We start from the raw sequence: 26,727 nt of genomic DNA, 5'->3' as shown, positions 1-26,727 counted from the left end.
GTTCAAATTGTTGTTAAGTGGAAGAAGTCTTTCTTTTTAACTTTTTTTCTCAAAAGGAAGAAAGTTTGCCAGAGACCCCAACTTCCTGTTTCTGTTCAGCAGGCTTCAATGCTTCAGTGCTTCATCCATCTCCTGGTCACTTTTCACTTGGATTTTGAAGTGGAAGGATTATTCTCTTTGTCTGCTGAATATATACCTAGGTATTTAAGGATGTTGTTTTTTGTTATATCGCACAAGTGTCAAAAACTATTGTATAAGGGTGTTGTTTGTTTGATAGGGCATGTACCAGTATTTCTTTGTACTTGATTTTTAAATGTCATCATGGTGGGTGGCCCAGAGTTTCAGTAGGGGCCTAGTTATTTTTGTGCATTTCATTTTTCACCTTTTTTTCCATGTTTGTTACATTTGCAACATTCATTTATTTTACTATGTGGCCTAGTCTGCCAACATACAATCCAGCCAGTAGGCCAATATTAGTCATCACTGCATGATAGAACTGTTTCTGTGGTATATGTTTTTTAAAACATCATTTAGGGCAGGGGTGCTCTTTGATTATATTAGAAATACTGGCTACTGTTTGTATTTCATGTTCACTTAGTGCAAAAAGTGTGTATGTGGGGCAATATTTGATGCCATAGGAGGATGGGTGTTGTAAAATTATTTCCGCTCAGTTAATTTTCATGTTTGGCATTGCTGAGATAATGGGAGTATTTTCTTCAGAGTTACCATGCCTCCTTTGTCTGGTCAGTATGGGTGTGAATGTGTTTGCCATAGACAACCATTTGTCTTTGTACTCTATGCCAGGTGGCTAGGGACCATTTTATGTAGTTTGTGTCAATGGGCCTGAATGTGTTCTTTGTTCTCCATGCCTCCTTGCTCGTTATTGTTGTTTGACAATGTGACTGGTGGCAATTTTTTTGTGCAGCCTGCCAGTGTGCTTCTCCCATAGACTTGCATGTGTTCTTTGCTCTCCATGCCTCCTTGCTTGCTGTTGTTGTTGACCATGTGGCTGGCGGCTATTTTGTGCAGCCAGCCAGTGTTTTTGCTGTACGATTGTATGTGTTTTTGTTCTCCATGTCTCCTTGCTTGCTGTTCTTGGTTTGACCATGTGGTTGGAGGCCATTTTGTGCACCTAGCCAATGTGCTTTTCCCATAGGCTTGCATATGCTTTCTTCCCAATGCCTCCTTTCTAGCTGTTGTTGTTTGACTATGTGGCTGGCAGCCATTTTGTGCAGCCAGCCAGTGTGCTTTTGCCATAGTCCTGCATATGATATCAATTTAGTATTATGCTTGAGGATCATTGCAGTATATGTATATTATGAATATAATTAGGATGAACATTTTTCATCTTCACCTCCTTGCCTCCCAATAGGTTTCTCATACTCCTGTAGTACAAACATCAGCAATTATTTTTCATTTTTTTTATTTTAACGTTTTATTTCAATGGAAATGTTTTAATTCTTTTTACTTTTTTTATTTAAATTTTGTTTTATTTTCTATTTAATTTTTGTATTTTTTCTTTTTTTTTGCATTTTGTCTCAAATCGATCCATCCACCCCCTGGCTGCTATAGCCACACATCTGCCATTTTTTTTTTTCTTTAGTTATTATTCCATTTCCCCCTCGACTCTCTGCCTGCCCTAGAGTAGGTGCACTGCGCACACAGCAGCATTACTGAATTTTTTAATGATTATTCCATTATCCCCTGGACCATCTTGCCTGCCATAGGCGCACACTAGCCTTAATTTTTTAGGGATTTTCCCATTTACCCAGGCACCTCCCTGACTACCACAGATGTTTCTTTTAGAATAGATTTACATAAAGCAAAGAGCTATATCTGTTTGCGGTGTTATCCTGACTGGAAATGACATTTTATGTTATGGTGGTGTGGTTTAGTTTTAAGATGTTAAGTAAATTGTTACTAATTATTACCCAAGTAGCCAAGCACACTAAATTATATTGTTGTCTGCACTAATTCAAACTGCAACAATGTCATGTTTCACTAAATGATTTTCTTGTTTGTTTGCTTTTAGGCGCACAATAGAAGAGACATCACCCACAGATCTGCCAACCAGAAGGCCTGTACAAGAACATGTGATGTCAATCCTCCAATCTCTTCTACTTGTGCAGGGAGAAGAAGCAGCTTCCCACCACTGGCGTGTTGACCACAACCTTTTTTGAGATGCGTGCCCGCCGCACTGGCCTCCGGGGAGGAACCGAGGATCAGCACTCCCGCATCAACTGCACCACCCCAAGCTAAGCATAAGCTCATGTCTGTCAGCATGGCAGCCACTGCAATAATGGCAATGCTGATGAGCAGTGACGTTGATTTGTGTTTGTCCCTTTGCAAAGTAGCACCCAATCACTTCAGGAAACAGAACAAAGTGGATAGCAGCTGCAGCCAGCAATAGTAGATCTTCCTGCAGTTGAAGTAGAACAGGAGGTTCAACAGGAGGTTGAGCTTCCTGCCGAGTAAGAACCTCCTCTTTTAGAATCATTGGCTCCCAGATCTCCAGCAAGAAAAAGGAAGGGTCTCCACCACGTTTCACATGCACCCCTTCTGATGATGATTATCTGGACATGGATTGCAGCCCTCCAGAGTCTGAGATATGCCTGGGGAGGCAAGGGAAAAGAAAAGTTCCTGAAAGCCTTAGAATTATGGAAAGGGGATGAGGAAGAGGATCACAATGAACCAGTCTTTTTTATGGAAACTGGCACAGAGGAGTTGACCATTACCCCTCCTATTCAGCCTGCTCTGAGGGATGTGGCACAAGTATCACCACCAGCTCCCATATTTGTAAAAACCCAGCTCAGACCTGCACCAACCCCTACCTCAGTGGAAGAATGCACTGCAGAGAGGCAATCAATGACACACCCACCTACCTTCAGTTCTTCTTCAGGCATTGACACTGGCACACTAAGAAAGTACTCAGTTTGGGTTATTTTTACGCTTAGCAAGCAGGAGGAGAACTTTGCAATAGGCTCCATTTGCCACACATGTGTTTGCTGAAGTATGCTTGGTTCACACTATGGTATTTGAGGCCAAATCACCCATATGAAAAGACATCAAGCAATCCAGTGTGAGGAGCACCTTAAAGTAATTGCTGAACGTAGTGGAGGTGAAGGTGAGGAGAGCCAGGAAACAAACGACACAAGATTCAGAATCAGACAGAGATACCACAACATACAACTGCCCTAAGATGCACATTGAGTCTAACACCTCCTACATCTAAGTAGTTGCCTGCATCATTGGCCCCAGAAAAGAAGAAAATCCAGGCTACCATTAAGGGATTGTTTAGGCAGGAGGGGCCCTACAACTACAACCACCAAATGGCCCTTTGGTACAATGAAAAGCTGACAAAAAAGGTTAGCGCTGGACCTTCTCCAATTTACTTTTGTGGAAGGAGTAGTGTTTTTAAAATTTGTGGTGGCCATCTGCCAGAAATGGAAAGTTCTGAGCCAGACTTCTTTTACCAGAGTGGCTGCTACAGCGCTCCATCACGATGTGCTGCAGTTGGCTGGGCACACTTTGCAGCAAAATGCTGTTACACTATCCACCTAACAACAGACATGTGGACCAGCTGTCAAGCAATCGATTACATGTGTATCACTGCACACTAGATCTCTTTTGCAGGGGTTAGGCAAAAGCTATCTACAGGTCTCTGCACTGAAGATACTTTTAAGGGCATTTGGTGGCATGCAACAGTAGACATCTTGGAAGAGTTTAACCCCTTCTGTGCCCAGGACGTAATGGTTACGTCCTGAGGCACAGTGCTGCTGTGGTGCACAGAGCCCAGAGGGAGCGCTCTCGCTCCCTCTGTGGGGTTCCCCCCCACCCCCCCAAGTCAGGGATGGAAGGGGAAGCCCTTCCCCTCCCACCCCCAACCCCCTCAACCCCCCCTGTGACGTCAGCGCGCGAGCGCGCGCTGAATAGTCACAGGGTCTCCCCCATCGCGCTGGAAGCAGAGCTTCCAGCGCGATTGAAAAAGAAATGCTTTTGCATTTCTTTTTCAATCCCATGGGGGAGGCCCCGAGAGGCTTCAAAGGGAAGGAAATGTATTTCCTTCCCTTTGAAGTCTCTCACAGGTTTCAAAAGCCGGATTGCTTGCAATCCGGCTTTTGAAACCCCACTAGACACCAGGGTTTTTTTTTTTTTCTTGAAATTGGCAAAAGGGAGCGACCCCTTGGGCAAGGGTCGCTCCCAGGGGGGCATTTTTTTAGGAAGGCCTTTTCTGCCCCCCCTGGGGGCAGATTGGCCTATTATTAGGCCGATCTGCCCCCAGGGGGGCAGAAACCTCTAGGCACCAGGGACCTTTTTTTTTTTTTTGTGATGAATTCTTTTTTTTTAGGTGGGGAGCGATCCCTTAGGCAAGGGTCGCTCCCCTACGGGGCAATATATATTTAGGCCATTTCTGCCCCCCTTGGGGGCAGATTGGCCTATTTTGATAAGGCCAATCTGCCCCCAAGGGGGGCAGAAACCATTAGACACCAGGGAGTTTGTTTTTGCGCGCGAATGTCACGCAACAAAGCGACCCCTTTGGCAAGGGTCGCTCCCAGGGGGGGCAATTTTTTGGGAAGGCCTTTTCTGCCCCCCCTGGGGGCAGATCGGCCTATTATTAGGCCGATCTGCCCCCAGGGGGGGAAGAAACCTCTAGGCGCCAGGGCAAAAAAATGTTTTGTGTTTTTTTTTTTTGTTCTTTTTTTTTTTTTTTTAGAGATGGGGAGCGACCCATCAGGCAAGGGTCGCTCCTCTGGGGGGCAAATTGTATTTAGACCATTTCTGCCCCCCTGGGGGCAGATTGGCCGATTTTAGGTCAATCTGCCCCCAAGGGGGCAGAAACCACTAGGCACCGGGGATTTGTTTTTTGGCGCCAATGTCACGCAGGGGGAGCGACCCCGTAGGCAAGGGTCGCTCCCGGGGGGGGGTGGGGGTTGGGGGGGCAAATTTATTTTAGGCCATTTCTGCCCCCCCGGGGGACAGATCGGCCTATTATTAGGCCGAACTGCCCCCGGGGGGGGGGGCAGAACACTCTAGGCGCCAGGGCAATTTTTTTTTTGTGTTTTTTTTTTTTGTTGTTTCTTTTTTTCGAGATGGGGAGCGACCCATCAGGCAAGGGTCGCTCCCCTGGGGGGGGCAAATTGTATTTAGACCATTTCTGCCCCCCTGGGGGCAGATTGGCCAATTTTAGGTCAATCTGCCCCCAAGGGGGCAGAAATCACTAGGCACCGGGGATTTGTTTTTTGGCGCCAATGTCACGCAGGGGGAGTGACCCCGTAGGCAAGGGTCGCTCCCGGGGGGGGGTGGGGGTTGGGGGGGCAAATTTATTTTAGGCCATTTCTGCCCCCCCGGGGGACAGATCGGCCTATTATTAGGCCGAACTGCCCCCGAGGGGGGGGGGGGCAGAACACTCTAGGCGCCAGGGCAATTTTTTTTTTGTGTTTTTTTTTTTTGTTGTTTCTTTTTTTAGAGATGGGGAGCGACCCATCAGGCAAGGGTCGATCCCCTGGGGGGGCAAATTGTATTTAGACCATTTCTGCCCCCCTGGGGGCAGATTGGCCAATTTTAGGTCAATCTGCCCCCAAGGGGGCAGAAACCACTAGGCACCGGGGATTTGTTTTTTGGCGCCAATGTCACGCAGGGGGAGCGACCCCGTAGGCAAGGGTCGCTCCCGGGGGGGGGGGGGGGGGTTGGGGGGGCAAATTTATTTTAGGCCATTTCTGCCCCCCCGGGGGACAGATCGGCCTATTATTAGGCCGAACTGCCCCCGGGGGGGGGGCAGAACACTCTAGGCACCAGGGCAATTTTTTTTTTGTGTTTTTTTTTTTTGTTGTTTCTTTTTTTAGAGATGGGGAGCGACCCATCAGGCAAGGGTCGCTCCCCTGGGGGGGCAAATTGTATTTAGACCATTTCTGCCCCCCTGGGGGCAGATTGGCCAATTTTAGGTCAATCTGCCCCCAAGGGGGCTGAAACCACTAGGCACCGGGGATTTGTTTTTTGGCGCCAATGTCACGCAGGGGGAGCGACCCCGTAGGCAAGGGTCGCTCCCGGGGGGGGGGGGGGGGGGGGGTTGGGGGGGCAAATTTATTTTAGGCCATTTCTGCCCCCCCGGGGGACAGATCGGCCTATTATTAGGCCGAACTGCCCCCGGGGGGGGGGCAGAACACTCTAGGCGCCAGGGCAATTTTATTTTTGTGTTTTTTTTTTTTGTTGTTTCTTTTTTTAGAGATGGGGAGCGACCCATCAGGCAAGGGTCGCTCCCCTGGGGGGGCAAATTGTATTTAGACCATTTCTGCCCCCCTGGGGGCAGATTGGCCAATTTTAGGTCAATCTGCCCCAAGGGGGCTGAAACCACTAGGCACCGGGGATTTGTTTTTTGGCGCCAATGTCACGCAGGGGGAGCGACCCCGTAGGCAAGGGTCGCTCCCGGGGGGGGGGGGGGGGGGTTGGGGGGGCAAATTTATTTTAGGCCATTTCTGCCCCCCCGGGGGACAGATCGGCCTATTATTAGGCCGAACTGCCCCCGGGGGGGGGCAGAACACTCTAGGCGCCAGGGCAATTTTATTTTTGTGTTTTTTTTTTTTGTTGTTTCTTTTTTTAGAGATGGGGAGCGACCCATCAGGCAAGGGTCGCTCCCCTGGGGGGGCAAATTGTATTTAGACCATTTCTGCCCCCCTGGGGGCAGATTGGCCAATTTTAGGTCAATCTGCCCCCAAGGGGGCAGAAACCACTAGGCACCGGGGATTTGTTTTTTGGCGCCAATGTCACGCAGGGGGAGCGACCCCGTAGGCAAGGGTCGCTCCCGGGGGGGGGATGGGGGTTGGGGGGGCAAATTTATTTTAGGCCATTTCTGCCCCCCCGGGGGACAGATCGGCCTATTATTAGGCCGAACTGCCCCCGGGGGGGGGCAGAACACTCTAGGCGCCAGGGCAATTTTATTTTTGTGTTTTTTTTTTTTGTTGTTTCTTTTTTTAGAGATGGGGAGCGACCCATCAGGCAAGGGTCGCTCCCCTGGGGGGGCAAATTGTATTTAGACCATTTCTGCCCCCCTGGGGGCAGATTGGCCAATTTTAGGTCAATCTGCCCCCAAGGGGGCTGAAACCACTAGGCACCGGGGATTTGTTTTTTGGTGCCAATGTCACGCAGGGGGAGCGACCCCGTAGGCAAGGGTCGCTCCCGGGGGGGGGGGGGGGGGGTTGGGGGGGCAAATTTATTTTAGGCCATTTCTGCCCCCCCGGGGGACAGATCGGCCTATTATTAGGCCGAACTGCCCCCGGGGGGGGGCAGAACACTCTAGGCGCCAGGGCAATTTTATTTTTGTGTTTTTTTTTTTTGTTGTTTCTTTTTTTAGAGATGGGGAGCGACCCATCAGGCAAGGGTCGCTCCCCTGGGGGGGCAAATTGTATTTAGACCATTTCTGCCCCCCTGGGGGCAGATTGGCCAATTTTAGGTCAATCTGCCCCCAAGGGGGCAGAAACCACTAGGCACCGGGGATTTGTTTTTTGGCGCCAATGTCACGCAGGGGGAGCGACCCCGTAGGCAAGGGTCGCTCCCGGGGGGGGGATGGGGGTTGGGGGGGCAAATTTATTTTAGGCCATTTCTGCCCCCCCGGGGGACAGATCGGCCTATTATTAGGCCGAACTGCCCCGGGGGGGGGGGGGGCAGAACACTCTAGGCACCAGGGCAATTTTTTTTTTTTTTTTGTTGTTTCTTTTTTTAGAGATGGGGAGCGACCCATCAGGCAAGGGTCACTCCCCTGGGGGGGCAAATTGTATTTAGACCATTTCTGCCCCCCTGGGGGCAGATTGGCCAATTTTAGGTCAATCTGCCCCCAAGGGGGCAGAAACCACTAGGCACCGGGGATTTGTTTTTTGGCGCCAATGTCACGCAGGGGGAGCGACCCCGTAGGCAAGGGTCGCTCCCGGGGGGGGGGATGGGGGTTGGGGGGGGCAAATTTATTTTAGGCCATTTCTGCCCCCCCGGGGGACAGATCGGCCTATTATTAGGCCGAACTGCCCCGGGGGGGGGGGGCAGAACACTCTAGGCACCAGGGCAATTTTTTTTTTTTTTTTTTTTTTGTTTCTTTTTTTAGAGATGGGGAGCGACCCATCAGGCAAGGGTCGCTCCCCTGGGGGGGCAAATTGTATTTAGACCATTTCTGCCCCCCTGGGGGCAGATTGGCCAATTTTAGGTCAATCTGCCCCCAAGGGGGCAGAAACCACTAGGCACCGGGGATTTGTTTTTTGGCGCCAATGTCACGCAGGGGGAGCGACCCCGTAGGCAAGGGTCGCTCCCGGGGGGGGGGTAGGGGTTGGGGGGGCAAATTTATTTTAGGCCATTTCTGCCCCCCCGGGGGACAGATCAGCCTATTATTAGGCCGAACTGCCCCCGGGGGGGGGGGGGCAGAACACTCTAGGCGCCAGGGCAATTGTATTTTTGTGTTTTTTTTTTTTTTTGTTTCTTTTTTTAGAGATGGGGAGCGACCCATCAGGCAAGGGTCGCTCCCCTGGGGGGGCAAATTGTATTTAGACCATTTCTGCCCCCCTGGGGGCAGATTGGCCAATTTTAGGTCAATCTGCCCCCAAGGGGGCAGAAACCACTAGGCACCGGGGATTTGTTTTTTGGCGCCAATGTCACGCAGGGGGAGCGACCCCGTAGGCAAGGGTCGCTCCCGGGGGGGGTGGGTGTTGGGGGGGTAAATTTATTTTAGGCCATTTCTGCCCCCCCGGGGGGCAGATCGGCCTATTATTAGGCCGATCTGCCCCCGGGGGGGGGGGGCAGAAACCTCTAGGCGCCAGGGGAATTTTTCTTTTTTTTCTTTGTTTTTTTTTTTTTAGAGATGGGGAGCGACCCATCAGGCAATAGTCGCTCCCCTGGGGGACAAATTGTATTTAGGCCATTTCTGCCCCCCTTGGGGGCAGATTGGCTGAGTTTAGGTCAACCTGCCCCCAAGGGGGCAGAAACCACTAGGCACCGGGGATTTGTTTTTTGGTGCCAATGTCACGCAGGGGGAGCGACCCCGTAGGCAAGGGTCGCTCCCGGCGGGGGAGGGTGGGGGTTGGGGGGGCAAATTTATTTTAGGGCATTTCTGCCCCCCCCCCCTGGGGCCGGCTGAGCTACAGGCCAAACACCACAGGTAGGCACCTTGCAAAAAACACCTCTGTTTTCTGTGAAAAAATATGTTGTGTCCACGTTGTGTTTTGGGCCATTTCCTTTTGTGGGCGCTAGGCCTACCCACAGAAGTGATGTACCATTTTTATCGAGAGACTTAGGGGAACGCTGGGTGGAAGGAAATTTGTGGCTCCTCTCAGATTCCAGAACTTTCTGTCACCGAAATGAGAGGAAAAAGTGTTTTTTGGGCCAAATTTTGATGTTTGCAAAGGATTCTGGGTAACATAACCTGGTCAGAGCCCCGCAAGTCACCCCATCTTGGATTCCCCTGGGTTTCTAGTTTTCAAAAATGCACTGGTTTGCTAGGTTTCCTCAGGTGTCGGCTGAGCTACAGGCCAAAATCCACAGGTAGGCACTGCTTTTTATAAAAAAATGTGATGTGTCCACGTTGTGTTTTGGGCCCTTTCCTTTCGTGGGCGCTAGTCCTACCCACACAAGTGAGGTATCATTTTTATCGGGAGACTTGGGGGAACGCTGGGTAGAAGGAAATTTGTGGCTCCTCTCAGATTCCAGAACTTTCTGCCACAGAAATGTGAGTAACATGTGTATTTTTAGCCAAATTTTGAGGTTTGCAAAGGATTCTGGGTAACAGAACCTGGTCCGAGCCCCGCAAGTCACCCCTCCTTGGATTCCCCTAGGTCTCTAGTTTTCAGAAATGCACAGGTTTGGTAGGTTTCCCTAGGTGCCGGCTGAGCTAGAGGCCAAAATCTACAGGTAGGCACTTCGCAAAAAACACCTCTGTTTTTTTCCAAAATTTAGGATGTGTCCACGTTGCGCTTTGGGGTGTTTCCTGTCGCCGGCGCTAGGCCTACCCACGCAAGTGAGGTATCATTTTTATCGGGAGACTTGGGGGAACGCTGGGTGGAAGGAAATTTGTAGCTCCTCTCAGATTCCAGAACTTTCTGCCACAGAAATGTGAGGGACATGTGTTTTTTTAGCCAAATTTTGAGGTTTGCAAAGGATTCTGGGTAACAGAACCTGGTCCGAGCCACACAAGTCACCCCTCCTTGGATTTCCCTAGGTCTCTAGTTTTCAGAAATGTACAGGTTTGGTAGGTTTCCCTAGGTGGCGGCTGAGCTAGAGGCCAAAATCTCCAGGTAGTCACTTTGCTAAAAACAGCTCTGTTTTCTGTGATGTGTCCACGTTGTGTTTTGGGGCATATCCTGTCGCGGGTGCTAGGCCTACCCACACAAGTGAGGTATCATTTTTATCGGGAGACGTGGGGGAACGCTGGGTGGAAGTAAATTTGTGGCTCCTCTCAGATTCCAGAACTTTCTGCCACAGAAATGTGAGGAACATGTGTTTTTTTAGCCAAATTTTGAGGTTTGCAAAGGATTCTGGGTAACAGAACCTGGTCCGAGCCACACAAGTCACCCCTCCTTGGATTCCCCTAGGTCTCTAGTTTTCAGAAATGCACAGGTTTGGTAGGTTTCCCTAGGTGCCGGCTGAGCTAGAGGCCAAAATCTACAGGTAGTCACTTTGCTAAAAACAGCTCTGTTTTCTGTGATATGTCCACGTTGTGTTTTGGGGCATATCCTGTCGCGGGCGCTAGGCCTACCCACACAAGTGAGGTATCATTTTTATCGGGAGACGTGGGGGAACGCTGGGTGGAAGGAAATTTGTGGCTCCTCTCAGATTCCAGAACTTTCTGCCACAGAAATGTGAGGAACATGTGTTTTTTTAGCCAAATTTTGAGGTTTGCAAAGGATTCTGGGTAACAGAACCTGGTCCGAGCCCCGCAAGTCACCCCTCCTTGGATTCCCCTAGGTCTCTAGTTTTCAGAAATGCACAGGTTTGGTAGGTTTCCCTAGGTGGCGGCTGAGCTAGAGGCCAAAATCTACAGGTAGTCACTTTGCTAAAAACAGCTCTGTTTTCTGTGATATGTCCACGTTGTGTTTTGGGGCATATCCTGTCGCGGGCGCTAGGCCTACCCACACAAGTGAGGTATCATTTTTATCGGGAGACGTGGGGGAACGCTGGGTGGAAGGAAATTTGTGGCTCCTCTCAGATTCCAGAACTTTCTGCCACAGAAATGTGAGGAACATGTGTTTTTTTAGCCAAATTTTGAGGTTTGCAAAGGATTCTGGGTAACAGAACCTGGTCCGAGCCCCGCAAGTCACCCCTCCTTGGATTCCCCTAGGTCTCTAGTTTTCAGAAATGCACAGGTTTGGTAGGTTTCCCTAGGTGGCGGCTGAGCTAGAGGCCAAAATCTACAGGTAGTCACTTTGCTAAAAACAGCTCTGTTTTCTGTGATATGTCCACGTTGTGTTTTGGGGCATATCCTGTCGCGGGCGCTAGGCCTACCCACACAAGTGAGGTATAATTTTTATCGGGAGACGTGGGGGAACGCTGGGTGGAAGGAAATTTGTGGCTCCTCTCAGATTCCAGAACTTTCTGCCACAGAAATGTGAGGAACATGTGTTTTTTTAGCCAAATTTTGAGATTTGCAAAGGATTCTGGGTAACAGAACCTGGTCCGAGCCCCGCAAGTCACCCCTCCTTGGATTCCCCTAGGTCTCTAGTTTTCAGAAATGCACAGGTTTGGTAGGTTTCCCTACGTGGCGGCTGAGCTAGAGGCCAAAATCTACAGGTAGTCACTTTGCTAAAAACAGCTCTGTTTTCTGTGATATGTCCACATTGTGTTTTGGGGCATATCCTGTCGCGGGCGCTAGGCCTACCCACACAAGTGAGGTATCATTTTTATCGGGAGACGTGGGGGAACGCTGGGTGGAAGGAAATTTGTGGCTCCTCTCAGATTCCAGAACTTTCTGCCACAGAAATGTGAGGAACATGTGTTTTTTTAGCCAAATTTTGAGGTTTGCAAAGGATTCTGGGTAACAGAACCTGGTCCGAGCCCCGCAAGTCACCCCTCCTTGGATTCCCCTAGGTCTCTAGTTTTCAGAAATGCACAGGTTTGGTAGGTTTCCCTAGGTGGCGGCTGAGCTAGAGGCCAAAATCTACAGGTAGTCACTTTGCTAAAAACAGCTCTGTTTTCTGTGATATGTCCACGTTGTGTTTTGGGGCATATCCTGTCGCGGGCGCTAGGCCTACCCACACAAGTGAGGTATAATTTTTATCGGGAGACGTGGGGGAACGCTGGGTGGAAGGAAATTTGTGGCTCCTCTCAGATTCCAGAACTTTCTGCCACAGAAATGTGAGGAACATGTGTTTTTTTAGCCACATTTTGAGGTTTGCAAAGGATTCTGGGTAACAGAACCTGGTCCGAGCCACACAAGTCACCCCTCCTTGGATTCCCCTAGGTCTCTAGTTTTCAGAAATGCACAGGTTTGGTAGGTTTCCCTAGGTGGCGGCTGAGCTAGAGGCCAAAATCTACAGGTAGTCACTTTGCTAAAAACAGCTCTGTTTTCTGTGATGTGTCCACGTTGTGTTTTGGGGCATATCCTGTCGCGGGTGCTAGGCCTACCCACACAAGTGAGGTATCATTTTTATCGGGAGACATGGGGGAACGCTGGGTGGAAGGAAATTTGTGGCTCCTCTCAGATTCCAGAACTTTCTGCCACAGAAATGTGAGGAACATGTGTTTTTTTAGCCAAATTTTGAGGTTTGCAAAGGATTCTGGGTAACAGAACCTGGTCCAAGCCACACAAGTCACCCCTCCTTGGATTCCCCTAGGTCTCTAGTTTTCAGAAATGCACAGGTTTGGTAGGTTTCCCTAGGTGGCGGCTGAGCTAGAGGCCAAAATCTACAGGTAGTCACTTTGCTAAAAACAGCTCTGTTTTCTGTGATGTGTCCACGTTGTGTTTTGGGGCATATCCTGTCGCGGGTGCTAGGCCTACCCACACAAGTGAGGTACCATTTTTATCGGGAGACTTGGGGGAACATAGATTAGCAAAACAAGTACTATTGCCCCTTGTCTTTCTCTACATTTTTTCCTTCCAAATATAGGAGTGTGTGTAAAAAAGACATCTATTTGAGAAATTCCTTGTAATTCACGTGCTACTATGGTCACCCCGGAATTCAGAGATGTGCAAATAACCACTGCTCCTCAACACCTTATCTTGTGCCCTTTTTGGAAATGCAAAGGTTTTCTTGATAGCAATTTTTTACTCCTTATATTTCAGCAAATGAATTGCTGTATACCCGGTATAGAATGAAAACGCACTGCAGGGTGCAGCTCATTTATTGGCTCTGGGTTCCTCGGGTTCTTGATGAACCTACAAACCCTATATATCCCCGCAACCAGAGGAGTCCAGCAGACGTAACGGTATATTGCTTTCGATAATCTGACATTGCAGGGAAAAGTTACAGAGTAAAACGTAGAGAAAAATTGATGGTTTTTTCACCTCAATTTCAATATTTTTCTTTTTCAGCTGTTATTTTCTGTAGGAAACTCTTGTAGGATCTACACAAATGACCCCTTGCTGAATTCAGAATTTTGTCTACTTTTCAGAAATGTTTAGGTTTCTGGGATCCAGCATTGGTTTCATGACCATTCCTGTCACTGACTGGAAGGAGGCTGAAAGCACAAAAAATTGCACAAATGGGGTATGCCCCAGTAAAATGCCAAAATTGTGTTGAAAAATTGGGTTTTCTGATTCAAGTCTGCCTGTTCCTGAAAGCTGGGAAGCTGCTGAGTTTAGCACCGCAAACCCTTTGTTGATGCCATTTTCAGGGGAAAACCACAAGCCTTCTTCTGCAGCCACTTTTTCCAATTTTTTTGAAAAAAACGAAATTTTCACTGTATTTTGGCCAATTTCTTGGCCTCCTTCAGGGGAACCCACAAAGTCTGGGTACCTCTAGAATCCCTAGGATGTTGGAAAAAAAGGACGCAAATTTGGCTTGGTTAGCTTATGTGGACAAAAAGTTATGAGGGCCTAAGCGCGAACTGCCCCAAATAGGCAAAAAAAGGCCTGGCACAGGAGGGGGAAAAGGCCTGGCAGCGAAGGGGTTAACATGCAAGGTGTACGAATAGCTATAACCCAGCGGCCTAAGAATTGGATTTGCTGCCATGGACAGTGGCAGCAATATAGTCAAGGCCATGTCAGATGGTGGCTATTTCAGTGTCCTGTGTTTGGCGCATTGCATCAACCTGGTTGTGAAGGAGTTTCTAAAAAAAAGACATAGGGCCTGATTTAGAGTTTTGTGGAGGGGGTTACTCACTCACAAATGTGACAGATATCCTGGCTGCCGTATTACAATTCCATGATAGCTTATGGAACATGTAATATGGTGGACAGGATATCCGTCACATTTGTGATGGAGTAACTCCTCCGCCAAAATCTAAATAAGGTTAATAGTCAGCAACATACTGACTACCTGCAAAAGAATATGCACTCATTTCAGCCATTATTTTAAAGCCCGGAAGCAGTTAAGAATTATTATTCATGCTAATAGAGTACCAATTGAAGCCCTCATATAGGAGATGCCAACATGCTGGAACTCAATCTATTACATGTTCTAACGTCTGTTTGAGCAGTACAGATAGATCAGTGACTATGTCATTCAAAGAGGAGGGGATGCAATTGGGAAAGCTATGACCATGGATGTGGACAAATGGGGCCTTGTCAAATGCCTGACACAGATGCCACTCCCTTGTGAGGTCACACAGGAAGTTAGCAAGGAGGACAGCAGGATGGACCAAGCTATCCCATTGTTGCATCTGCTCCAGTATCAGCTAAAGAAGGTGTCTGAAAGGTTCGCAGGCACAGGTGTAAAAGAAAACGAAGAAACTCTTGCCTTGGTTGAGGACTTAATCCTTCATGTTGCTTGTAATGTAAGGCTGCAAAATGGCATCACGTTGTCCAAAGAGTACATATGTGCCACACTAATTGATCCACGGTGCAAAATAATTCTGGCCTCTTTCATTCCTTTTTTCTGAAGGGGATGTTTCAAAATGCAATAGGTGGATTGTATTATGCAAGCCGAAGACCTGGAAGAAGGATGGCTGGAAATAATTAGAGTCCCAAACCCAGGCAGCAGTTCTTGGGTGCCACTTTCAACTTACAGAGAGGGCAGTCTTGTTTCACAGCAGCCAACACCGGCAACAATAACAAAAACAAAACCCACAACTACAGGAGCAGAAGAATTGCCCCAAACCTCTGCAATGGCATGGTTTCAAGTGGCAGGTCTTAAGTCCAGCGCAGAGGCACAGACAATATAGGTCGAGAAAGACGCAGCACCAATGACCATAGAGAGGATGTTCCAGTAGTATCTGGATGACCCAAAAGAGGTCTATATGGAACTGTATTTGGATGCAAATGTGCACCAATGGCCAATGCTCAGCAGGCTGGCAATAAAGAATCTGGCTTTTTCGGGGGCGTGGCCTGGGACCAATGGAGCTGCACGCGTAGTGAGGCGCTCTCGGACCACAATCCAGGCCCGAAGCTTAAATCCTGCCATAATAACGACCGGAGGTCTTAAAAGTTGAAGAGAAGTGATCGGAGAATATACAGCACGAGTAGAGACCGTGGCAATACATTTTGGGGCAGAGTTTACCAAGAAAACTCCCCCCAACAACTCTGCGGCTGCCGTGAACCAAAATGGCGGCCGCGACAGAGCGGTGAACCCGCTGCAGCCGCGGCCCGCGGCTGAGAAGATACGAAGGTCCTGTGGAGGTGAGGGCCCCCACACCATTCGTTGGAGGGTACGAGGGGCTCAGACACCTTCGCCACAAACAGCGAGAGCAACAGTATGAAGCGGAACATCAGCGAATGTGGCATAGCGTGGGGCCTTTGGGCCACAATCCAGGCCGAAGTTTAAATACTGCCATAGTGACGACCGGAGGTCTTGGGGATTGAAGAGAAGCGATCGGAGAATATACAGCACAAGTAGGAATCGCGGCGCCCCACCCTGGAGCAGAGATCACCCGGAAAGTTCCCCCCGAAAACTTCGCGGCTGCCACAACCCAAAATGGCAGCCGCGACAGAACAGTGAGCTCACTGCGGCCGCGGCCCTCGGTTGTGAGGACACGAGGGTCTCATGGAGGTAGAGACCCTCACACTATCCATCGAAGAACACAAGGGGCTCAGATACCTTCACCACCAACGGCGAGAACAACATTACGAAGCGGAACATCAGCGAATGCGGCGTAGGGCGGCACCCTCAGGCCACAATCCAGGCCCAAAGCTTAAATCCTGCCATAATAACGACCGGAGGTCTTAAAAATTATAGAGAAGCGATCGGAGAATATACAGCACAAGTAGGAACCGCGGCGCTCCACTTTGGGGGAGAGATCGTCCGAAAAACTCCCCCCAACGGAGCAGGAAACCAGCTACAGCCGCGGCCCTCGGCTGAGAGGATACGAGGGTCCCATGGAGGTGAGATCTCCCACACCATCTACTGAAGAGCGCAAAGGACTCAGACACTTTTGCCAATAACGACGAGAGCAACAGTACAGAACATCAGCGAATACAGCGTAGTGCAGCGCCCTCGGGCCACAATCCAGGCCCAAAGCTTGGATACTGCCATAATAACGACCGAAGATCTCAAAAAGTGAAGAGAAGCGTCTGAGACCTGTTACAATGATAAAACAAAAAAAACAAGACAAATAACCAGCGGGGGATTCCTTGCACACTGAGAATCCACCCCCAACGCCCGCCAGAGAATCGCAAATGGGGCACGAACAACAAGAAACAACTCTGGACACTGTGCTGCTGGCCATTAAAGATTCCCGGGAAGCGCTTGAGCGTAAAATCGATAACCTCACCACAGATCTTTCCCTTTTTTGCGAGACGACCACCGTAAATTAAAGGAAATGGTGGGTTTGCACGACACTACGCTGACAGGAGTGTTAGCAGCGAACAAAGGCTCATCCTCAGAAATTAAAGACCTGACCACCCGGCTGAAAACATTGGAGGCAAGGGCGGAGGATGCAGAAAACCGAGCCCGACTGAACAACATCAGATTGGTGGGGGTTCCGGAGGGGGCGGAGGCCTCCGCAGCTAATATAGAAGTATTCCTAGAACAGTGGCTCAGAAACACGATAGCATCAGAGGGCTTCTCACCATTCTTTGCGGTGGAACGGGCCCACAGGATCCCTGGCGGACCACCCCCACCAGGAGTCAGGCCACGGCCAATAATCGCTAGATTACTCCACCACATAGATAGAGACTACATACTGTCACAATCCCGCCAGCTAGGAGAGATTCAATTGGATGGCCAAAAGGTTATGATATTCCCAGACTTTACGAGAGAAACACAGGCGCAAAGGGCATCCTACATCGCAGTAAAACGAGCCATGCGTGAGCATGGTATAAAATATGCCATGCTCTTTCCGGCAAAACTCCGAGTGGAATACGATAACAGAACCCATTTTTTTCTCACACCTCAGCTGGCGATGGAATGGCTTGAATCGCTGAACATCCACTGCAGAGCAACCCGCGACCGGACATTCCGAAACCCCGGGAAGAAACGTAGCAGATCCCGGAAAAAGACCACAGAAGCGGCTCCATCGAAACGTCAATCACAAAAGGAGATGCGTGATGCGGTGGAAACAGCAGCAGCATTAAGCGGGGGAGACTTCCACACACACCGGACCCCAGATGCTACATCAGACGTTGACTCAAACTACGAACATTCCTCAATATCCTCCCAGGACACTCTCGTCGGCTTGCCTTTGATCACCCCAGGAACGGCGGACGAGATTATTTGACCTCGCTAAAAGAACAAGTTGGCAAGTGAGCGGACAATTGTGGGGGAACCTCAATCTGTTTAGGGACATTGATAGGACCCAACCGTAAATATAGAGCAATAGGAACCTAGATGTCATTTCTTAACCGGCACATTACACATGATCGGGCCTGGGGGAGAGTGCGGGACGCTGCCTCTTGGTCTCTGGCACGCCTCCCTCCATTAGGTTGATAATTAGGATTACAATAGTTGTAATGGTTTGGACGGGGAGAGTTGTAGGTACCGGTCCTGGGGAGAGGGAGTTACAAAGGGGGTTTGATTTTGGTTGTGTTGTCTTCAGGGTTTATCAGGCACATCTATCTCGCAGCCCAAACGGTTCACACCTTAGATTACGAAACTCAATAGGTTTGTCTAGTAGTAGTAATAGAGCGGTGTTAGCGGACCGCCTCCACACCCCTCCTTAAATTATGACCACAGAATACAAGATAATCACATGGAATGTCAGGGGCCTAAATAACATGTCCAAGAGGTACAAAGTTCACAGCTTTCTTAAACGAAGGGGAGTGCACATAGCTATCTTACAAGAAACTCACTTGTTGGAGAAGGAGATCAAGGCCTTGAAAAAGCGCTGGAGGGGACAAATATTTGCCACTAACCACTCAGCATTTGCGAGGGGAGTGTTGATATGGATCAGACCAGGCGTTCCATTACAGGTTCTTCATACCTTGATCGACACTGAGGGGAGATACGTAGTGATATCTGGTAGATTGGACGGGAGAGAGGTAACTCTTGCGGGACTATACGCCCCAAATCACGAACAGGGAAAATTCCTAGACAGATTATCACTGATCATGAGCACACTTCTCACTAGTTCTACATTAATAGGAGGAGACTTTAATTGTGTAGTGGATACCGCAATGGATAGATCGCACCCACCATTGTCACAATCCGTAACCCATAAAACAGCACTGCACTTCCAGCAGTGGCAAAAACACTGGCAATTAACGGATTGTTGGCACAAACTTAATCCCCCCAATAGAGAATACTCCTTCTATTCAGCAGTTCACGATCTGCATGTACAACTGGACACTGTTTTGGCATCTCCAGAGGTGCAATCTGTGGTGGCGAAGGCCGAGTATCTTGGCCGCACCATCTCAGATCATAATCCCTTATTGATCTCTTTGGCCTGGTGCGGCGAAAGACCTTTGATTCCCACTTGGCGCCTGAGAGCAGAGTCACTTGAAGACGAAGCTTTTAGAACCCAACTGGGCACGCAGATTACGGAATTCTTCGAGAACAATGCTGGAACTGCCTCGTCCAGATCTGTTGAATGGGAATCCTTTAAAACAGTGATCAGGGGATATTGTATTAGCACTACTGTGGGAGTTCGGAAGGTGCTAGAGACAGATCTAACCGATCTCGAGAACTCCCTTAAGGAACTCGAATGTAAGCACCCATCACAACCCGACCTCTCAACACAACTAGAAGAGACAAGGGCTAGAATAATAGAAACTAACACTAGATTGTCTTGTTTCGATTACAAACAATTCTTGCAGAAGCAAGATACAGAGGGCGACAGAGCAGGTGCCCTACTGGCCTGGCTGGCCAAACCGCCCCAACTTCAAACCATAGTAGTGGAGTTAGAGACCACCCCGGGTATAAAAGTATATAGACAGAAGGAGATCAATGCCACCTTTCTTAAATATTACTCAGAGCTGTATGCCCCTCCCTCCGAAGTACTCAGCGACGCTCAATTACAAGATCTGGGGAACCTCAACCTCCCGGCATTGAAGGGGGAAGATAGAATAGCCCTGGCGACTCCCATATCAATTACAGAAATAAAGACTGCAATCCAGAGTATGGCAAGGGGCAAGGTACCGGGAGCAGATGGTCTCCCTTTGGAGTTCTACCTTACATATCAGGACTCATTAACCTCCCAGCTCAGCATCTTATATGCAGAGGCATGGAATAACAACAGCTTGCCTCCTTCCACTACAGAGGCAATAATGATTCCCCTTCTGAAACCTACCAAACCCCCCACAGAAGTTCGATCATACCGCCCACTATCAATGTTGAACTTAGATTATAAAATACTAAGCAGGGTACTAGCTAATAGACTTCTACCATATATGTCCTCATTAATCCATCAGGACCAATCGGGATTCATCCCAAAGAGAAGCACTGCTCAAAATATCCATCGATTGATTTCACTCCTTCATGCCCTACCCTCTGACGCAAATAGAGCAGTAATCATCTCGATAGATGTCGAGAAGGCTTTTGATAGCCTACGATGGGACTACCTAGAACGAGTGATGCTGCAGCTAGGACTAGGTGAAGGGTTTGTCAAATGGACGAGGCTTCTCTACACAAACCCCACAGCGAGAGTACTCACTGGCCGTACAATATCCCCTTCCTTTGCCATAGGTAGGGGTACAAGACAGGGATGCCCGCTTTCACCTTTGCTTTTTGCATTGGCAGTTGAACCTCTCGCCCAATCAGCTAGGTCCCAGAGGTTCTACGAAGGCATTACAATCAATGCTTGGACGCATCATATTGCTCTCTATGCGGATGACATGTTACTCTTCCTCCGGAACGCAGAGACCGATCTACCAGGAGCAATGACAATGTTAGACAACTTTGGAGCTGCATCTGGACTCCGGATAAACTGGGGGGTCGTCCATTTTTCCAGCTGCTAGGGGTATCGAAGAACCAATGGACAATCGGGGTCTTCCGTGGTCCCCGTCCACATTCAAATATTTAGGGGTCAATATCTATCACTCTGCTGAGGATTTACTGGAAGGGAACATTCAGAGCACGATTAGGAGTATCAAAAACAGCATGATATTCTGGCAGACACTCCCGCTAGCGGTTACTGGGAGAGTTGCACTGATTAAGATGATAGTATTACCTAGAATGTTATATTATTTTGCAACCATCCCACTCATTATACCGAGGGTGGTATTTAAAACAATTTCGTCCTTGATTACAGGATTTATATGGGGAACCAACAGACAAAGGATAGCATTGCGCACCCTCCAGAGAACAACAGCAGAGGGTGGTTTGGCTGTTCCTGACTTTGAATTATACTATTGGGCGAGCCAACTCCAATGGCTGGCGCGATTCATCAGAGCTCCCCCAGTGGGGGAAGCACTGAGAACCCCTCTCCACTGCCCCCGTGATAGAATTTTGGGCATTCTACTAAACCCCAAGAAACAGAATAAACCACTTCCGATAGAATGGGAAGCATCACGTCACTGCTGGGAACAATACCTAAAACGAACACATACCAGAACACCGTACTCACCAGAGGCCCCCCTGATCTGTATAGGAACCATCACAGGAAATTATGTAATAAAGGGTATCACCCAATTCATGGCACTTCAAATCGACAGCATAGGGGCTCTATATAATAACGGGAAACTGTGCACTTATGCAGAACTGCAGGAAAGGTTCCAGATACCACCAGGGCTGTTCCTAACCTTTAACGCAATAGCTAGGACTATTCGTAGACAATGGGGTACAGGACTAGAAGAGCCCCCCAGACATAACACCTGTGACCAAATATGCACTATAGGAGACCAAGGAAAGTTGATATCAGGGATATATACATCTCTACTAACCAGCATATGTCTTCCCTTAAATAAACTTAAGACCAAATGGCAGGGGGAACTAGATGTTACAATAGATGACACACAGTGGACCAGAATAACCACACACATATATACAGTTTCCAGAAACGCCAGGTTTAAATTAATAAACATATATGTTTATCACAGAGCTTACTTAACCCCCTATATCATATCAAAGATTTATGGTGTGGAAAATGCCAGCTGCCCCCGATGTGCAGAACTAACAGCAGGATTGCTGCACATGCTCTGGAGTTGCCCACTAATCGGGGACTACTGGATGGGGATATTTGAGGCACTCTCCACTTGCACGGGCAGAACATTATCCCGATCAGCCATGGTGGCGGTTTTGGGAGATTTCCCTCGCCCCAGCAAGCATAAAATCACAAACCGATTCATAGACCTGGCTTTGATACTAGCAAGGAGAGAAATAACTTCACACTGGAAAGATCCGAAGGGACCACAGATAAATCGTTGTAGAAATGCATTAATCAAGTGGGCGGAAACTGAAGGGACAGTATTACTAAGGGAAACACTCAGGGGCCTAGGAACTAGAGACAATGCTCAGCTTTGGAACATGATACTGGACAATTTTAGAACACCTGACACTTCTAACTCTGATGCAGACGCAAATTTATCAGAGTCAGATCATGTATAGTTGATCAAGACATTCCTGTTGAAGATCGTACAAGAGACCAAATAAGTGATTCATTTGTGAACCGAACAAATACCTCTGTATAATTGATGGGAAGTGCGAAAGGGGAGAGGGAGGGGGAGTTACAAAAAGATGGGAAGTTATTTTGTTTTGTATGCGTTTCATGCAATTATAAAGCAATAAAAGAGATCTTAAAAAAAAAATGAATCTGCCTTTTTCTGTAGCAAGCGTGTCTGTTGAGCTTGTGTTCAGTGCAGGTGGTGTAGTTGTCACAGTGAAAAGGGCATGTCTCTCTAAACAAAACGTGGAGAGATTGACTGTGATCAAATGAACCAACATTTCATACCGCACAATTTCATCAACTCTGAAACAGCACAGGAGGAAGAACAAGGGGATTGATCAGAATCAAGTTTGTTAGCAGACAAACTTCTGGGAGAACCACCTGAGTTTGAGGACAAACTTTACTTCCTTGACTGAGTATGCCACCATAATACTTTTCAATTATTTATTTTCAAACTTCTATCTTTGCTGTTTGAGCAATTCCCTTCGGGGTGGACCAGGGCCCGGGGGATAGCACAAGAAAGCTGCTTTTATGCCGGTGGTGAAGAGGACGTGCATGGGGCTCCCTCCACATGCTCCCATCTCACCTGAGGTCCCCGTCCCCCTGGCAGATTAATGATCAAGGTAGCTGGGACCCCATCCCCAGGCCCACAGCACCACAGAATGCAGGGAAGCATCATTGTGCTTCCCCATCAGGAAACCAGAGGGGCCCAGGACACCATCCCAGGGCCCCGGTTTAAGGAGAGCCAGCCACCACTGCACACGTCGGCCCACAGGGAGACACAAAGAACAATTGCCAGCTCCCATGGCCACATGCAGGAGTGTGGACCATGTAGGGAGCAGGCAAGAGCAGCCTTGGTTGGCTTCCCATGCTGCCCTCCAACGTCCTCCACCTCTGGGCTGCCCAGGTAGGACCGGGCACCCCTCCCCTAAAAAAACAAAAAGAAAAAATGTGGCGCAAGACTGCATTTAAGAGAAGAACAAAAAGGAAAACCTCATCACGGTTCACCCCGGCACAGCGGGAAAGCTGCTACTATGATATTCATTCCACTCTGGAAATTACCCCATAATGCTTTGCAGGGCATTCTTTTCAAAATAAAATTTTCCACATATCTTTGCTTGCTTGTGGTAGTTGTAGGATGATGGGACCACAGCCAAATTACTCAGCATGATGAGCTCTTGGTCATTAGTTTATCTCCTCACCCTATATTTGGGGGACCCCAAAACCATCACCACCTACTTTTTATGCATTTTCAAGCTCTCCTGTGGCTGGACCATTTATTCTACAGCTGGTAGTAATTTGCTCCCTAGGATCTTGTGTGTGATAACACTTTAAAAGGTCTGGAAGGCCCAAAATCTATAATGTATTAAGCCCTCTGGGGGTTGGTTGTTAATTACACTGTAGTGTTTTTTCAGGTGACTATGCCCTCTAGCGACCAAATGTATGATTACACTGTAATGTTTTTTACTGTGCTGTTTTATTGTGATGCCCTTTAGGGGTTATTCTATGTCTAATATTTTAAAGAATGCACAAACACAAATGTAATCCCTGGTAAATGTTTATTGGGTTTTCATGATGATTGCTTATGGTTAATTGATTTATCCTCATGCAATTATGCTGATGATTCTGTCGCGTAGGCTCTCATTATCCTAATGAGACTACTGGATTTTTGGGCGGCAAGATCGTTCACAGTGTGGGGGACTAAGTCTAACCCACGGCGAAGGACCCTTGTCACCCCAAATCCAGGTTGAGCTCCGGCTAACTAGCAGTGCCTCATTTCTCCCAAAGGGAAGAGACAATTGGGCAGCCGGGCGCATGACATCTTAGTGCTTCCCAGGGAAGTCGTGGTCACTCAGATCCAAACCAGTTCTCTCATACACAGTGTGGTTTCATATATAAATGACAAAGGCAGTTTGAGTTTTAAAGATTGGTTTAATAAAACGACTGCATTTTATATAACAAGGCGTGAGCCGCAATAACCAGAACCACACAACACAGTAGGATTGAAATAGTTACGAGGAGAGTGAAACATAAGAATAACGCTATCATAGTGCAACTAGATTACGTTCTCTCTTCTAAGTTCTATTTCGAGCACAGCATGTTAAGCTCTAAGCCTGCCTTTCAGGTTCCCCCGGAAGGACATCGACCCTCATACCTGAGCAAAGGCCTGTGATAGGGATCAGCATCTGCAACAGGGCAGTCAGCGTCTAGTTGTGGGTTCCTGGTCGGAATCTCCCTCCTACGTGTACCAGGACAAGGAAGTGTTTTTATAACTAACACGCCGGTGTTCTAAGAAATGTCCCTACGTAAGAATGTGTACTTTCTACGAACCCTAAAGACTAAACTTCTACCACGTCTATCGGCAATGTACCAGACTGTATCCTTGACTGAAGCACAGAGCGAGCAAGAATGTATTGTTTGAGAACTTCAGTGCTGAAGTAAGCTAAACAGTGTGATAGAAGAAAATAAAACAAGACCGTAAAACTGGTTATTGTAAAATAACAGTGCGAGGCTAAATAAAATGCATCTAGGACAAAGTGCACAGAGGCCTAATACTTTGAGCAAACGTGCAGAAAGCTACATTAAAAATGGCTACACTACAATTCATGCCAAAGTAATATTGTTACTACACCATGACTGTTTGAACTCATGTGACATTTTCAGGGGGTCCCCTCTAGGCGGTCACCAGTGGCTGCACAATGTCAGCTATGGTATAAGTCATCTGCCAAAGTATATTTGTAAATTATTGTGTAGTATTTATTAGTGTGTGCATAATAAGTGTATTTCTCTTTTTCTAAAGAAGAAGTACTGACTTGGCAATCATTTATTAAGTGTTATTATTGTGTGCCAGTGACTTGTGATTTCTAGGCCACACAATGTCCCTTGAGTAGGCCTTAGACTGCTCCGCCTCGCTACTCTGTGAGAGTCAAGTGCTATAGTGGGGTATTTGGTTCTCACTGAGGGCAATTGAGGCGCTAGTGTTTGTGCTGGCCACACAGCTATTAACACAATTTCCAACAGCTATCCTTTCTTTTAACTGTTCATTCCTCTTTCCCTTGTCCATCAACCCATTATTGGTAGTGTTAATTATGAGCATTTGCCTACTGAGTTGCAGATAGAAGAGGTCATAAAGAACTCAACCCCTGCTGTAGCTGCTAAAGCAGGGGGTTCACAAGCAACACCCTTGCAGTGAGTAAATGAGTAATTAATTGTCAATTAGCAAGCAATATGACTTATCAACACCTATACCTGCTGCAGCCGGTTCTCCCCTTCCAACCACTTCCGCACCTGGCGCACTAGTGCTGCCACTGGCCCCGGCACCGGTGGTTGATGCAGCTAGAAATAATATTACACATTTTATATGCCAGAAATGCCTTGCTTTGCTATTTTTTAAGAAAAATTCAATTCAACAAAATACAACCACAATAGATTACTACAGTTCTATCTTCTTCTATCATTCACTTTAGTTTTGTTAGTTAACTATGTTAGAAAAGCCAGGTTCTCAAGTCAGGCCAACCGCAAGCATTTCATAATGGAGAGGCAGAGCTAAGTCACTGAAGTGCAATGAAGGGGTAGAATAATTAGTCAATCAAGGACATATGGTGAGGTCTTGGTTGGCACATGCAATGGGGCCGTCCTCATACTAATTTCCTGCCATGCTGCACTGTCATCGAAACCGCTGGTATGGTATACTATTGTATATATGAAGAATAATAATACATACAACACAAATTGGGGGGGGTCTACGATGACGCTGGGCACGCTCTCATTTTATTTTTTGAGTATCAGCAGGAAAAAGAAAGTCTTCCTAACTAACATGTGTAGAAAAGCTTATTTGGGCATGAAATCTTCAAAGTGGAGTAGTTGTCCTAAAATCTGTTCTCTTAGTCTTACAGGATCAGTCAACAAGCTATATAAGGGGAGGGGGAAAGCTTACTAACAAAGCAGAAGAAAGCTACAGACTAGTGCAGACAGGAGGAAGTCAGCTATAGAAACATGAAATGTAGAAAAAAAACAAGAACAAGAATTTACTAAACCTTAGAACAAGGATGAGTGAAAAAAGGAGACAAACTCAGTAACAAAAAGGAACAAATATTCTAAATGGGGAGAGGTAAAAGTTATGGAAATAGTAATATACGAGGAAGACTTACTGGGGCCATCAGATCCACCAGCTGCCAAACTGGGGGTGGCACCCATGTCTCCCTGACCCCCCTCTGAAGCCCTCCTCTTGTCCTTAGGTGCTGAGGTAAGAAATAAAGAAGATAAAAAATAGATTAGTGATGCAGTTAATCTGCTAAAAATATTTTGAGAGGCAAGGGCAAACGCAGTAACATTGTACTTTTCTAAATCACATTGCCTATAATAAAAGTATTGAGTTGACCTATTCTTAATTTCCAAACCCTAAGCTCTATTCCAAATTTCCTCAACACAAACCAGGATTGGAACTACCAATGCATTGCAATGAATGATCTTTGCTTCTCACCCACCTTTGATGGGCCATCTCAGTCTCACTTTTCAATGCATAGATGCATGCCACACAATACTGGGAGATTGCGATTGGGACTGTAAGAGCTACATGAAAGAAAGCCATGGAGAACGCTAACTCGCGGTTATTACTTACTACCACTT

The sequence above is a fragment of the Pleurodeles waltl genome, chromosome 5 (genome assembly GCF_031143425.1).
Source record: "Pleurodeles waltl isolate 20211129_DDA chromosome 5, aPleWal1.hap1.20221129, whole genome shotgun sequence".
Taxonomy (NCBI): Eukaryota; Metazoa; Chordata; class Amphibia; order Caudata; family Salamandridae; genus Pleurodeles; species Pleurodeles waltl.
Note: the sequence above shows the minus strand (reverse complement) of the source record.